The sequence below is a fragment of the Athene cunicularia genome (genome assembly GCF_003259725.1).
Source record: "Athene cunicularia isolate RWA chromosome 1 unlocalized genomic scaffold, athCun1 chr1_part1, whole genome shotgun sequence".
NCBI lineage: Eukaryota > Metazoa > Chordata > Aves > Strigiformes > Strigidae > Athene > Athene cunicularia.
In genome coordinates this window covers 126,772,757-126,787,736 of record NW_020799091.1, presented here as the reverse complement: position 1 = coordinate 126,787,736, position 14,980 = coordinate 126,772,757, and the positions used below count along the sequence as shown (strand labels likewise).

Below are 14,980 nucleotides of genomic sequence, written 5' to 3'. Positions count from 1 at the left end.
AAAGAGCAGCTATCTCACCTAACCTTCAGTGGAGGAACTTCAAGTGGTTTCAGGAGCAGGGGGAGACATCAGGCTACTGTTGTCATGGCAGAAACCATACCTGGGGGTGAAGGACGGTACTCAGGGCACAGTTGTGGGCATTTGAAAGGTTTGCAGCAATCGGTACCATTTTGCTAGCTGAATGGATGTTTTAGTTTTTAGACTAAATCACGCAGAAAAGCCAGAAATGTTCACTATATCTTTGTTCTTTGGGTGAAAAGAAGCTGAATGGCACACTCATGGCACATATTATTTATGAAGTACTTCTCAGTCAAACAGTAACTAACCACAATTTTAAACAGCAGCTGCTGAAGTTCATGTAATAGCTGCGTTCAAAAGGATCTCAAGGGGTCATGCACCCCGTCCCTTAGCCCAAGAAGGACTCAGAAAGAGTAGTGCTGTTTCCAGCATATTTTCTCTAAATCCTTTTGAGAAAGACCTGTCAGACACCCAGAGCTGCCTACTCCAATGCTTCTCTGCTCTTACCAAGGCAAATGTTTTCTCACATCTAACTCAAATGTTTTTTGTTGCAACTTAAGCCTGTTGTCTTCTCTAGTCTATCACATGCAGTCCAGTACCTCCCTCCTCATAATCGCATTATTTGGGATTTGAATTCACTTCCCACTTTTCTCTTTTTTTTTTAGACCAAGAAAACTAAATTAATTTAATATCTTTTTTTTTTTTTTTTTTCATAAAGATGCTTTTCTAAGCTCAGAGTATTCTTGTTTTGTTCCTCTGGTGTCTCTCCAGCATGCCTCCACACAGTGCAGACCAGTGCCCAGAAATGGACACAGTGTCCTTGTTGGGCCTTTACCAGTGCTGAGCAGAGTGGTAGAATTACTTCATGTGTCTTGCAGGCTACAGCCCTGTTTACACATCTCAGCATGGCACTTGTCTTTTTTGGAACAGCACGACATTGTTAAGTTATGGTAGATCATCAGCTGAACATAAGGCAAAGTTGAGCATGTTAATATCCACAAGGCTATGAAACCTCACAAGAGATTCTCACCTTCCAAAAAGTTTTCCCTCCCATTCAACCCAAAGGTAGAACCTGCTAAACTTCATGTGATCAGCCTGAATACCAACAAGGAATCAGCTGAGTCTCCTGGACTTTCTGGACATTTTTACAGCAGAGAGTTGGGGAAGATGCCTGATCCTGGCCATGGAAACAGGGCTTTCCCAGTACCCAAAAGACCCTGGACTCTCACGCAGCCTATTCAGTGGGGTTGTCCTGCTTCTGGAAGGCCTGATGCCCCGTGGATGTTGAGTGGTTTGGAGGATCCAAGCTGCTCACCCACCCCTTGGGGCCTGTTGGACATTAAGCAAAAGCTTGTGGAAACTCCAGCTGCATTTCAGCAAAGCACTGCCCCACCAGGAGACTTCCACTGAGCTTCTTGCTTTTGACAAAACACTGTTTTCTGATGAAATGCTGCGCTGTCAGAAAAGGCTTGAGCACCCCCTCTCCAGCTTTTGCTTGTTGAAATGTCAAAGTTTCCACACCCTTCTAGAAGGTCCAGCATAGCTCAGTCAAGAGCTGTGCACCTGATAAAACAATTACTGGCTGGAGTCTTATACCTTGTGTAATGCAGGTGGCAGAAACATTAGAGGTTTTGTGGCTTTTAAATCTGGGATTCTTTAAGTCTCACCCTAATGGAGAGTTGTAATTTGCTAAAGTGAGAGAAACTCCTCAGCAGATATCCTGCTGTACCTTGAAATTCTCTTATTAATGCAAAGCATATGGTTAGACCATGGTAAGGTCGAAGCCATGAGCAACACATCTGCCCTCAACAGTCAAGGAAGAGGTTCAGGTAGAATAGAAAGCAGGGAGGATATATGTGGTCAGCTTTGTGCCCAATCTCATTGCTCAAGACAGCTAAAGGAGGGGACTTCTGTGAAGTGGACAATGGACCCAGGACACAAGTCTTCATAGTTCTGAAACCAGGCAAGACTTCTAGTGCTGAGGTATCATGACAATGCGAGAAAAAGTAAATTGTTCACATATGTCACCAGAGCAGGCATTAGCTCAGCCTTCTTGCACCTCTTTGGTCAAAATGAGGGATGAGTGCATCAAAGACCAACCAAACCCAGACTGCTAGCGTGCTGTGTTTGAACTTTGTGGAAGTAACTGTTCCATCTTTAAAGAAGGCAAGTGTTAACTGAAAATCACTATAAAGTACGTACTGGCAATGTCAAAAGAGATAATTCTTACACACCACACTCCTCAAAATAGGGAGGTTTTTGTCTGTACAAATAGCATGACTGGGAAATGGAATCTCAGCCTTGAAAAAATTTGAAGAGTTCAGAGACAAGAGGAATGTAGAGCAAAACTGAGGTCTACAATAGTGACTCTGTTTTAAAAACATTACCCATACACTTGGTTTTGAACTAAATACAAAATGTGAATGATAGAGCTTTACTGAGAACGATACTTTACAGAATCATCAAGACCATCAGCACAGGATTGCCAGGACAGTATTTCCATGCCCTGCTTTAGCTTAAGGGGCTGTTATCTGTTATTGATGGAATTTTGCTGGCAGAAATCAGGATGCTAATATCCTATTACACTACAGAAAATATATGTTAAAAAAAGATACACTACAGTCACACTGTCACACTTGGCACTGGAAAAGCTAAGAGGAGGACAAAAATACTGCTTAAAAATCAGCCATGGTACTGAAGAATCTGCTGAGGCTCATAAATAACAAGCCCCGGCCAGTTCAAACGAAGAAAGCCATATTCTTAGCACTGGGAGGAATAGTAGGCCTAAGAACATGTTTAAGTTGGCCAAGAAAAACCTAAGCACTTGTCCTGGAGTAACATTTTCAATTCTCCAAGATAAGCTAAACATAAAAAAAATACAGTAAACCAAGCAATTGTATCACATTTAATTCTGCTACGTCTGATATGCCTGATTTTGTTAAGTTTGTCAGTGAGTTATTGTTTAAGTTTCTATCATTTTCCTACCTTTAACGTTATTTTCATGTAGCACTCATATAATTAGTTTCTCTTTACTCCTAAAATCGCGTACTGGTGTCCAAATAGTAAAGAGCCTCCTACGAAAGAGTGTGAAGTCACACCCTGATCTGTGTTTAGCACTACAAAATACCAGAGTGGCAGAAATATGCCTAGGGTATCACTGCTGATATTCTGCTCAACACAGCAACTTGAGAACAAGGAAGCTTGAACTGCTAGAGGCTGATGTCTGAGCCTCTGGGGAACTGCAGATATGGAAAAAGGAGCCAGGACTAACCAGAACACTTTGTTTCAAGGAGTTTCAAACAAATTTGGTGGTAGCCACAGCATTAGCTCCTGGCTCTTCCACAACCAACTAAAAATCCAAACCTGCCCACAGTCTGTATTTATCATGTGTGGATTTAATGTGCGATTCCGAGGTCTCTGATCTTTCTTGCACTTCAGCACTGGCTCATAAAGTGCACACCATCCCATGCCAGACAATGTGGCTGGGATTGCATGGCTTTATACCCTTTGTGGAAATAATTCTCTTTGCTGATGGTGGGAAGCAAAAAACCAGAAACAGAACTGGTAATAGAAAATACCTTAAGAGATTCATTGAACGCACTCAGCAAACACCATTAGGAGACACAGGGGTGTGAGAGCAGACAAGCTGTAAGCGGTTTCTGAGTAGCGAGTGCTTGGTGGAAATGTGTGGAGGGTGACGTGTCTTTGGAGCCATTTCTACACAGGTGTGGCTGTAAGCTAGCTTGAGAAGCAGCTCTAGGGGCCTTACGGGCATGACCGTTTCTATTCCTCTGACAGCTAAGAGTTTTCTGCCATAAGAGCTAAACGTTATTCCTACAAGACATATCACAAAGCTCTGAAACAAATACCAGAAGGGAATCAAGTGATTCTATAACTTCTTATCTTTCCACTCCTGTGCCTTCTTCAGTACAAGTGCAGCAAAAGTGCATGTTTGTATACATAAAAGGGAGTAGTGAAATGCATGAGGTTATCATGGCATCCTACCAAGCCAAGCATTCTGCTGCGCCCCCAGCGCTCACTGGGAAATGACTAGACAAGAAACAACATGTGACAAATTCATTAGATTGCTTAATGAACTGCTAAGAAATGCTGAGGAGCTACGACACTACACAGAAGCCGTGGCAGAACAGCAGGGTTTGGAGGGATTTCCAAGTCCTAGGGAGTTCCAGAGGCACAGCAGCCCATCTGCAGCCTTTTGGGAAGTCACCATAAACCCACTAGTTATTGACTACCCTAAATTATGCTGGGAGCTGCATCAGACCCTCGAGCAATCTCAGGTTTAGATAATATATACACACCGGCAAATCCATCTATTCCACATCTTAAAGCTGTCCTGTTTTACCTCTCTGTGTTCCAGACTCTTGCTGTGTCATGGTTTACTAACTTCGTTGTTTCATACCTCTCCCAATAAAAGCCTACCATCTTTTCAGTTGTTTAAAGTGAGTGAAGACACCTTAGATAAACTAGTCTAAGGCTTCTTGGTAGTTTCAAGGATTTTTGTCTTCACATACAGGGAAGATTAGGACCCTTAAGAGTTGTAATAAAATAGGAAGTGAAATATTTTGCTAACGTTACAATTCTTTATGAGGTTGGTTTCCGTAACTTTCCTTGTTTCTGATGAAAGTCTCACCAACCATGCTAATGAGTGTGCATTTCAGTCACAGCTATTTTACCCCACCCTATGTTTTTGGGAAGTGACTATACCCTCCTGAACATATGGAGAAAAAAAGCCTGTGGGATGCTCTGCAGAATGAAGACACTCTACATCCTTTTGGGATGGTGCATATGGCACTGGGACGTGGTTTGCAAAATTTGATTAGTTCAGACTTTTGCCTGCAGGTGAAACAGCCAGGCGTTCATCCTGTGTGCCTTTCAGGGTACCTTACATTCCTGCATACTATACATACATTCCTGCAGCTCAAGCAAGCCTTTCCTCCTACATCCAATGCAGAAGCTTTGCCATCAAGTGTCACCCAACTGAATTGCTCTTAATTTGCAGAATTAATAGCTTTTCTAGGGCTGAGTTTAGAAGATACAGAAGTGTTAATGGGTACTGTGTTCACAGCCCACGGAAGTAAAGTCCACCACTACTCTACAGCACAACACCGTGTAGGTAGGTAACTGGGAGGTTTCTCCATCTTTCCCAGCTCTTAGTCTTTTTCCTCTCTCACAAGGAACATCTCAGGGGTTGACATGAGGGCTCAATTCCTCTAGCACAGCCCTTCTTCCTTGCTAGGCATGACCATAAAACAATACGGTTGTGTTATGCTCTTTGCATCAGGGCATTTTTTAAAGATGCACTTCTCTACAAGCAAATGAGAAGAGGCTTCAGCTCAATTACTGAACACCAGTAAATGCCAATCCAAGAACATAATTTATGAAACTGTGCTGCTCTATTCTGGCTTGGAAAGAGTAAGAGGGAACTAGCCGCCTTATCAACTCCTGGATGTGCTATACCCTAATTTGTCTTTAATTTTTATCTTTCTTTCTTCTGTTGAGAAAATAATAGGTTAGAAGGACAGGTCACCAGGATCAGGCCATTTTAAACTGTTTCTTTTCTGTGCTACATTGTGAGGCAGGAGAACCAGGGAGTGGTGGAATGATGCCAAAGTAGTTGGTAATTTATAAGTAGTTAAAATTACACAATTTAGCGCAGTGTTATTCAAAATAAATGTCACACTTTCTGGTTGGTCAGCATAATATCTGCTAGTTAGCAAGCTGAAAGGTTAGGGAACCTGAAATAACAGAATCAGAACTCCAGAATAAGGAAAAGCATAATTATCTTTGTCTGAGTTAATCAGACAGCTTTTGATCATTCTTTTACAAAATAGCATGAGCAAATAAGCTTGGATCATGTAAATAAACATGAGAAGAAGAATCTTGTTTATATCAGCAAAATTCTTCTTTCCAAAACCTTCTGTGATGCATTAGGTACAAGCCACTACAAAAGTCTGTGAAGTGCCGATTTAAAATAAACTAGGATAACAGGTTTCTGATAACAACTTGGTGTGGTTTTGCTGGAAGTGGTGTTCTCCCAGAGCTGGTGCAAGGAAAGATCCTTGACAAGATACCTGTTTCTTTCTCCTGCCTGGCTGGACAGCCTTATGCCAATCACTTTGTTTATCTGGAGCTTGGATTCCCAACTTGTAATAGTGGCCAGAAATAATTTCAGAAATGTGATGCTTCATCCATGTCAGATGTCAAACTGAATATCAGCTGAATCAAGGCTGATTCAGATTTTTCTCTAGCAAAAAACAATAAAACAAAATACAGATTTATTTTTTCCAAGTCAACTTTCTCAAATTGCTTAGAAGTGAAAACCAAATTTTGCTTAGTACTTTAATTTAATTTTACTTTATTTTATTTTTTAAAACCTCTGCATCTGAAGCAAAACACTGTATTTGGTCTCATTTTTTTCTCCCTGCAGAATCCTCAGTGAACCAAACAATAAGGACAACTGTAATTCTGAGCCAATTTCAACATAAATCCAATTCAGAAAAAACACTCAAGTATGCGCTCCACATTAGTGAGACTTGACTTTAATGAAATTTAGTAGAATCTAAAAGCTTAGCATGTACTTCAGTGGTTTGCTGAATCAGAGACTAAAGTAGCCCCTGGCTGGCTGTTCTATTCTCATTTATACTATTACTATAAACAAATAAACACTTCCTTTGTGTTGGATGGTTTATTTTTACATTAAGTCCAGCATGATTTATTAATAAATCCATATAGATTGTTTGTGGTCTTTTATTCTACCCTTTCTCTTAAGTTTCGAGTTCTCTACTGTCCCCTGATGTCTTTTTTTCCTATTTTTCCATGGGTTATTTGCTATTTTTTAAGATTTTCTGAATGGAATAGTTATTGTTTGTTCTCCAGCTTTCTTCTCTCTCCTTCATTCATTCAAATGCCAAAACACTCTTTCCTATTTTTGCATTTCTTTTGCCTCTATGCTATGTGTAACCTCTTCCTGTTAAAGAAGGCAGGAGTGAATAGGGTCCCCAGAAAAGGAAAATAAGTTCAATGTAAAGGGAGTCTCAGTAAGCTCATCAGAAATGTTGGACTCTAACAAGGATACAAGTTCTGCTGAACCCATAAAATAACTAAACATAGACCAGGAGAAGGCAGAGAAGAAAATCAAGAGTAGAAATGCGGGTGAGTAACTGGCACAGACAGGCACATGTCCCACTCTAGTCCTATGGTGAGAGAAGGCACGTTATGCTGACTCTTCCTTGCAGAACTGGCTTGTGCTAGCATGTCTCATGGGGGACGGAGCACAGCATGGAATACAACAGTGTACACTGACCCCTGAATAGGAACAGTGACCCTTATCTGCCTATGCAATGCACTGGAAGATCAATGTGATATGCAAGGACTCGTTTATCAGTTCTAATTATTTATATTACTCACCTAAGAAATGCTAGCTGGGTGTGTGGGGCTGCACTCCCTGCTAAAGGTGTCAGTAAGGTGATACCACAGACCCATGACATAGAGCCAGTCCCAAGTAGCAACACCAAAGCAGCAACATGCAAGCACCCAGCGTAGCACTCCCTCTTCAGGGATGCACTACATTATTTACACGTCTAAAGCAAACTTTCCATGATAATTTGTAAAAAATAGGGAGGACAAGTGTAAACATTCTTTCAATAGTCCCACTTAGATTCTTTACAGGATTCATGTTAACTCTACAGATGCATGTTTACTGCCCTGTAATGTATGAGGATGATGGAAATTACCACCCAGATTCAAATCAGCAGTCCATTTGGTGTAAAAGCCTGCATCTAGTAGTACCGAGTGATACCCGCTTCAAAAATGTTGTGCTAGACAATTACAGTAGTTGGAACATTTCTAGGTCCACTAGTTAGCAGTTTGTTAATGTCCTAAGCAAATAGTTTTGTGAAAAACAGACATAGAAGAAAATAATCACCATCTTAACTTTTTTCAAGCTCATTTCTCTCCACAACTGAGACACACACATTCCTGTGAAGAAAATATCCCTGAGTGATATTCCCCTATTGAAAATTCCCTATTATTCTTTTCAGTTCATACAACCGCCTAAGATATACCAATCTCACCAGTGATTTTTTTATTGCACTACTACTGGAGGTCATCAGGACCTCCAAAGAGTCATTTGAAAAATAGATCTTGAACCTTCAACCTAGGTTTTTCCTGCAAATTCTGGCAGTACAGCTCAAACTGCTGTGAAGATGCAATTAAGCAAATCAGCTAGATTTGGCATCGAAGCAGATCAGGAGCATGGCTCTTGCTGGGGAGACTGCCCAGGCGAAGAGCGTGCTTGTGTAAGAATAACACCTCAAACTGCTGCAGCTAGATTCAGAAGAACATGTCTAATAATGCTCAAGTGTGGGCTTCTTTTGACTACATTTATCTCAACAGATCTATTAGTACTCTTTTAAACCAGAAAAAGGCTAGAAATTGCATCTTTCTCAATTCCAGATTTATTTAGCTGGTGAATTCAGTATTACATCTGATTCTGCGACCACATTCTGCAAGAAGTTTCATGATTTAGCTGGTAACTAAGATGTTGCTCAGTGTGAGTAAAGACAGCAGAACTGAGGTGAAGGTAGGGACAAAGAATTCAGCTTCTAAAATAATTTGCATTCAGAGCAAAGGACTTCATTCTTTTCATTGTACAAAAATAAAATTCATAAAAGTGCATGTGTTACTTTTCTTTCAGCACACAAAACCTTATGTGCTTAAAACAGTATATGAGAAAATTATAATCCTTATTGGCAGAGATTGGCTCTGAAAAAAAGGAGATCCCAGGCTTGTCTTTGATGAGTCTAGTTGCTAGGCTTTGTATTCTCTGTCTTTCTAAATGGAGCCTTTTCCCCCCCCCCTTGTGTTAGACACAACATATTTTTTTCCAGTTCAGAATTTAAGAATGATTGGCGAGGGCTACCAGAGCTTCAGGGCAGGACAGATGACCCCCTCCTCTGCATCATTTCTATATCCAGCACAAAGAGTTCCCAGCAGCTTGGCAACAGAAGCAAATACGAGCTTTGTGTCATGGAAAGAGTTGAAGAGCTCCCTGTTTTATTGCACAAGCTGGCACAGTAGGAATGACTTGAAGGCCCTCAGCTGGAAAGGGAGCCCATCTGCTGGAGCACCGGTTGTCCTCCAGCAGACCAGGATTGCCCAGGAGCACTACAGACCTGGAGGCAGGCTGCGGTGGGGAGGGAACTCTTGACCAGAGAGGATAAAATACCAGAACCACTGAAAGATACTTGAGGGCTTTCATGCTCTTCATGGCCCTCTCTGCCACACTGTCCAGAAATCAGAAGACACTCTGGCCACCCACTTTCTCTGTGCATCCCTGAGAAATAACAGCTGCGTTAACTGACCGCAATGTGGCAACCCCTCATTAACACAGTGCTTTTTTAAATAATAGTTTTTAATTGACTTTCCCCCACCTCCTTTCTGAAGGTGATCTTTCTGGAACAGAAAAACACCAGGGGTCACACTCTGGTGAGTCCCAGCCACCTCGCCTGCCTGCCAACTCTGCAGCTATACGCGCTTCATCTCCGGGACGACGGTGTGACTTTTGGAAGCTCCATGCCTCATTTAGCCCTGGTAATGGCCTAATTGGGTTGGAAAAATGCAGGAGCAGGAGCGTGATAAAAAAAAAAAAAACAACCCAGCTCTGCTGTGCTTATTTAAGCAAGTGGAAAAAGAAAAGAATAGAAAAGGAAAAAACCCAGCAAATCCACATTTTCTACCTTGACTAGATATTTATGTGTATATCTTTGTTCATAATGGGGCATTATGCTGACTTGTGCTGCAGTCAGGATTAACGTGGCAAATGAACAAATGCCAGAAGAGGGCCAGACTTGGATGCGTGTTTCACTTCCAGTAACATTTTCCACGGAAGTCAGCCTCCCGTCCACAGCGCTTCACTCCATTCCCACATGGTTCTCGGTAGGGGCAGAGTTAATGTGTGCTTTTATTTCTACGTGGGAGGGGAAAGGCAAGTGGGAGGAAACTAGAGTGACAAGAGTCACTATTCCAGGCACAGGATAGAAGGAGCTCATGCCATTAACCAAATGTTTGTTTACCATTTCTTAGCCATACTTCTGCTTTTCCTGGAGGAAGTTTGCTCCCTACCAAAGGAAAACCATCCTGCCCTCTCCTGAGCTACTCCTGTAATTTTTCCTGACAGCCTATAAAACCCCCAAAGGGAATACTACCTCTGCCGTCGGGAAATCTCAGAAAAAGAACTGGAAGGAGGGCAAGACAGACCATTTTTAAGTTTCAAAAGGTGAGGAGCCTCTTCATTTAGGGATCTGTTCTCCAGTAATGACACGAGTGCAAGATCAAGGGATAAACCAGATTTCCCCTCACCAAAAGATAAACCCAAAGTGTACTTCATAGTGGAAAGGACAGCCTTCCCTTCTGATGGTCCTTTTCTCATGTGCTTTCATCATCCCCAACAAGACCAAGTATTCAGCTGACATTTTTTCTCCCTTTTCTCTCTGTGGGGGAGCCCTACCATATCTCAGAGTGGAGTCCCCTTAAGCTGGACCCAAATCTGCTCATACAGCACTGAAGTTTTGGAAGTGAGTGTGAAAGCTATACTTGTCACTGTGTAAAGAACAACCTATATCCATTTTAGCTTTAGGGGCTGGTACAAAAATATACTATGCTGTGCTTTTTTCAGTCTAGTATTAAAACTTCCAAGAATAGATATTTGGCTGATAAAACTTCCAGGGGACTCTGCTATAAATTAGAACACATCTTCACTGGTGACATTTTAAAAATCTGATTGGGTTTTGGTGGTCTTATTCACAACACATCTCTATAAACATTTCCACTAGCACAACAGCAGGGGCGACAAACAATATGGAGCAAGCATGAGCAGCCAGTGGGAGGAAAGAAAATCAAGGATTTTCAGGCAACCCCTTATATTTCATTTGGGAATCTCACTGAAATTGTTCCTAATGAGTTTGTACTCACATTTCCTGCCCACTTATTAAGATTTCCTTGGTAAGTTGAAATAAACTGTTTAACTTGAAATAAACCACGTCATGGGGGATGTGTTCTTGTGAAGAGTATGTGCTGTACCCGTCAAGTGGCCAGTAACAAAACAATGGTTAAGTTTCCCAGGGCCCCAGTGGTAACATAAGTTTCCCTGTGGAAGCTGGAACAGGTCAGTCAGAGGCTTGTTTCTGATGGACTAGAAGTTTTAAGTGCTTTCTTCAAACTGGCAGTTGCCTAGGTACAAATACTGGTGATGTGGTTACTATTACAATATGCAAACAGAATGTGGCATCAACCAGTAAGAGAGGACTGGTTCCACAGGATAGACTTGGAGTTTTAAACAGGACAAATGTTGAAAGTTGAGAACAATCATCAGTCCAGTCGACTGGTAGTGTAAAATCAAATGGTAAATATAAAATAAAGTGTTAATACTAGCCAATCACAGGCCAAAACCAAACTGCTAAGCACAAAAATATTTTTACTAAACCAGAAATGGCCTGGGATAAAAAATGGCAGTAAAGCATGCTAAAAATCACTTATCTGTAGTTTGGAAGAAAGGGGAAAATAAAAACTAATATCATTTTTTAAGATACAATATGCAGGGAACTTACAAGAGAAGCTAATAAAATCAAAGGAGTACTAATAGTTAACAGAGGTAAAGAGGAAAAAAAAGATATTTTCATAAATATTAGTGTGCTTGAGACTGGCCATGAGCCCATTGCTAGATACGGGTGATAAAACTGTAAATGACAATCCAAAAAAGGCGGAAACATCCAATAAACATTTTGTCCTTCGCACATTGTTTTGTCCTTGGAATGAAGCTGGAGAATGTATCATCCCATATTACATCAGCACAACAAAATTCACTGTAGGTAATAAAAGGAGATGTGAGATGAGATCTGCTAAAATTAAATGTTTTCAAATCACCAGGCCTGGAGTCTTACATAAACTCACTGAGGAGTTCTCCGAACCACTAGTGTTGATACTGAACAACTCATGGAAAAATGGGAAAATTCCAAAGGGTCAGAGAACTGCGAGTTAAATTAAATAACTACTAAAGAACGAAGGCCCAGAAAATTATAGGCATGGTACCCCAATATCAATTTGGATACAATAATGAAATTAGTTAAGTCAGCATTCTTTCTAAAAATCAATGAGGATAAAATGCAATTAATGTGAACCATCTTGTCAAAAAAAACCCCACTGTTCTTTTTAGGAGAAGCTGACTTGATAAAGGCAACTGTGTAGAGTACAATACGGACTTCTCCAAGGCATATCACCATACATATTAAAAACCTGCAATTAATAGAGATTCAAAACTAGTTTATGGATAGATCTCCAAGGTTTTGTTAAATGGATGATATCAATGAGTGTAGTAATTTCTAAAGTCATCACTCAGAGGTCAATCTCATTCTGACCCTACTCAATATATTTTAATCGTCCTCTAGATAGTAAAATGGAACCACAATTGTTAAACACTGAGACAAACACAAAAGCTAGCAGTGAAGAAGACAGTTTTAATGTATAAATGATCACTGACACTGGAATATACAAATCTACAACTCTTCCCTGGGGACCACTGGCTTTCTGTATTGTGCTCAACATACTCATCTTTCAGGTAGCTCTGCATTGAGATGAACTCTATAATCAAATCTCATATTTCAAGGCTTCTGTTGACAGCCTGCAGGAGGGAGAGGACCGTTCTTTTTTCTGATGCCCAATTTACCCGCACGCTCTAGGATGCTTGAGGGAAGACAAAGCTTCACTGATTGGCAGCAGCTAGACTGGGACCCTGGAAAAGCTGCACCAGTGTCCTGCTAGGACACACAGGCTCTTTTTTTTTCTGAAGTGCGTGTGTTGGTCTATCTTGCTTACATGCTGAGGGTCAAATTTAAAGTCAGATATGGAACTAAGAAGGAATTTTCCATCCCACGAAGACTGGCGAGAATCCCAAGTGCAACTAACTCACTGTTTTCTCTTTTTATCTCCCTAGACTTGCACAGGCAGGTGCAAATAACAAACTTAAACCCAGAGATTTGATAGATTTACAAAAGTCAAGACATTTCTTCAGGCGATGCAATCACTGCATAACTCAAAGAGGATTGTTTCTTCTGAGTAAGTGTGGGGCAAAAGACATGCACAGTATTTGAATAAATGAAGGGTTTATGTGATGTTGCATGTCTCATGACAGTTTTACTGCAAGCTCCTTGGGGCATAAGGCAAGCCTGGGGGCATAACAAAAGCCAACATGTGTATAGAGCATGCAACAGACGTGTTACTGTCAAAATGAAAACAATGTGACACTGAATTCTGCTGCAGATTATCTAAACTTTGGTTGTTGAGGAATTAAGTAATTTAGCAAAGCTGTCATATTTCAGCTGTTTAGGCAGTCCTCTTAGAGTATCTAAACTAATGACCACAAAACCAGGTAAAAAAGTAGCCACTAGTTCCAACTGTTATAACTACTTCTGGTGTTGACATAATAATTTACTGACAAGGGAAGTGTTTCCTATAGTGTCAGCACAGTAAAAGTTGAAGTCTAGGTCACATGTACACTCGTCTGGAGCATGAACAAAAAACCCTGATAAGTTCCAGATCCAGAGTCCTTTTCCTGTGGGTGCTACTGTAGTGAAGCAGAACAAGCCTGGCTTGATGTTCAGATAGCAGGCTAAACCTGCAGTGTTAGCAACGGTGTGATACTTTGTTTTGACTTACAAACTGAATAGAGCAAAGACAAAGCCTCAAAAGGAGAATAAATAGAGAGGATCAAGAGGTCATTTCATTGATAGCTCACTTTCAAGAGAGCTACCTATACTTTCAAGGGGAAGTGCAAACACTGCACCTGAAAACTCATTCTTAATCTCTCCTCAGGCTTTTCACTAAAGTGATGTCCTCTTTTCTCCTCTTGTTGACTGTACAGATTTAATATTGACTGTACAGATTTAATATTCACCTTTGCTAAGCCCAAGTCTACCAGATCTGTAGCCAGCTAAAAGACCTGATGTGATGCAAAGTGAATACTCTTAACATTAATCTACCAATGGAAAAAATGGTCATATTATCTCCCTTCCCGCTATTGAAAAGACAGACCCAAGGTGTACCGTGGGAATGCACTTGAGCAAACCTGGATTTCTTTAAACTAGAAGACTCTATGATAATATCAGAGCAGCAGTTTAAAAGTACCACCAGAACAGACAAGGCAACAAACATTTAGAAAGTGACTGGGAGCAGCAAGTTTTAATGAAACTGTTCAACCCTTTTTTTTTTGTCTTGTTTTGTTTTACTCGATTATATCTGATAACATTGTTAAAGAGCCTTGCTAAAGACTCGGCACAATCACCTTTTCAAATTATAAAATGTCAAGGCAGACTGCTCCCAAACCTTCAGAAGATAGCATATTTATCTCTTGCTATTTGCAAAGCTGAAGGAAACAATTTCAAACATAACCAAGCACCCCCCTATTGGTCCTTCTGCAAGGAATCAAGGAGAACACAAAACTAACATTAGCATTTGTAACTTCTTTCTGAGCTAAATCCAAAAACATCGCTACGAAAACGGTAGTAGGAGGTACTCCAGTAAATACCAGCAAGATTTTGAGTGCTCACTGTGTATGCCTTATTTCTCGCCAGTTTCATTTCTTGCTCAGTCATTTACTTCTTGTGCAGTATTGAATGCAGTGAAAGAAATCTCTGGTTCCCTAGCCAGTAAATAGAGAGAAAACAATTCGCTTTGACCTCTGCTGTGGAGGATAGAGGATGTTGAGACTGAATCATTGTTCCTCAGCAAAATAAAAGAACAGAATATAATTACATATAAAATTATTATAATGATACTGCGTACTCCTCTCATAGCTTCTCTCCAAGGATACAAGACTTCCTAACAAACATTAAATTAAGCCTTGCCACCACACTCTTGGAAGACAAATGGCTCTTTGCTACAATTTGCA

The 14,980-nt window shown here is 40.7% G+C and overlaps 1 protein-coding gene across 1 annotated transcript in view; it reads right to left on the bottom strand.

Annotated features, from left to right (window-relative positions):
- CASR (calcium sensing receptor) overlaps positions 1-102 on the bottom strand; it is a 50,548-nt gene extending 50,446 nt beyond the window's left edge. The window contains exon 1 of the mRNA XM_026860823.1: positions 19-102. The gene's annotated coding sequence lies outside the window, so the exon portion shown is untranslated. The remainder of the gene's footprint in view (positions 1-18) is intronic.
- Positions 103-14,980: the final 14,878 nt, after the last annotated feature.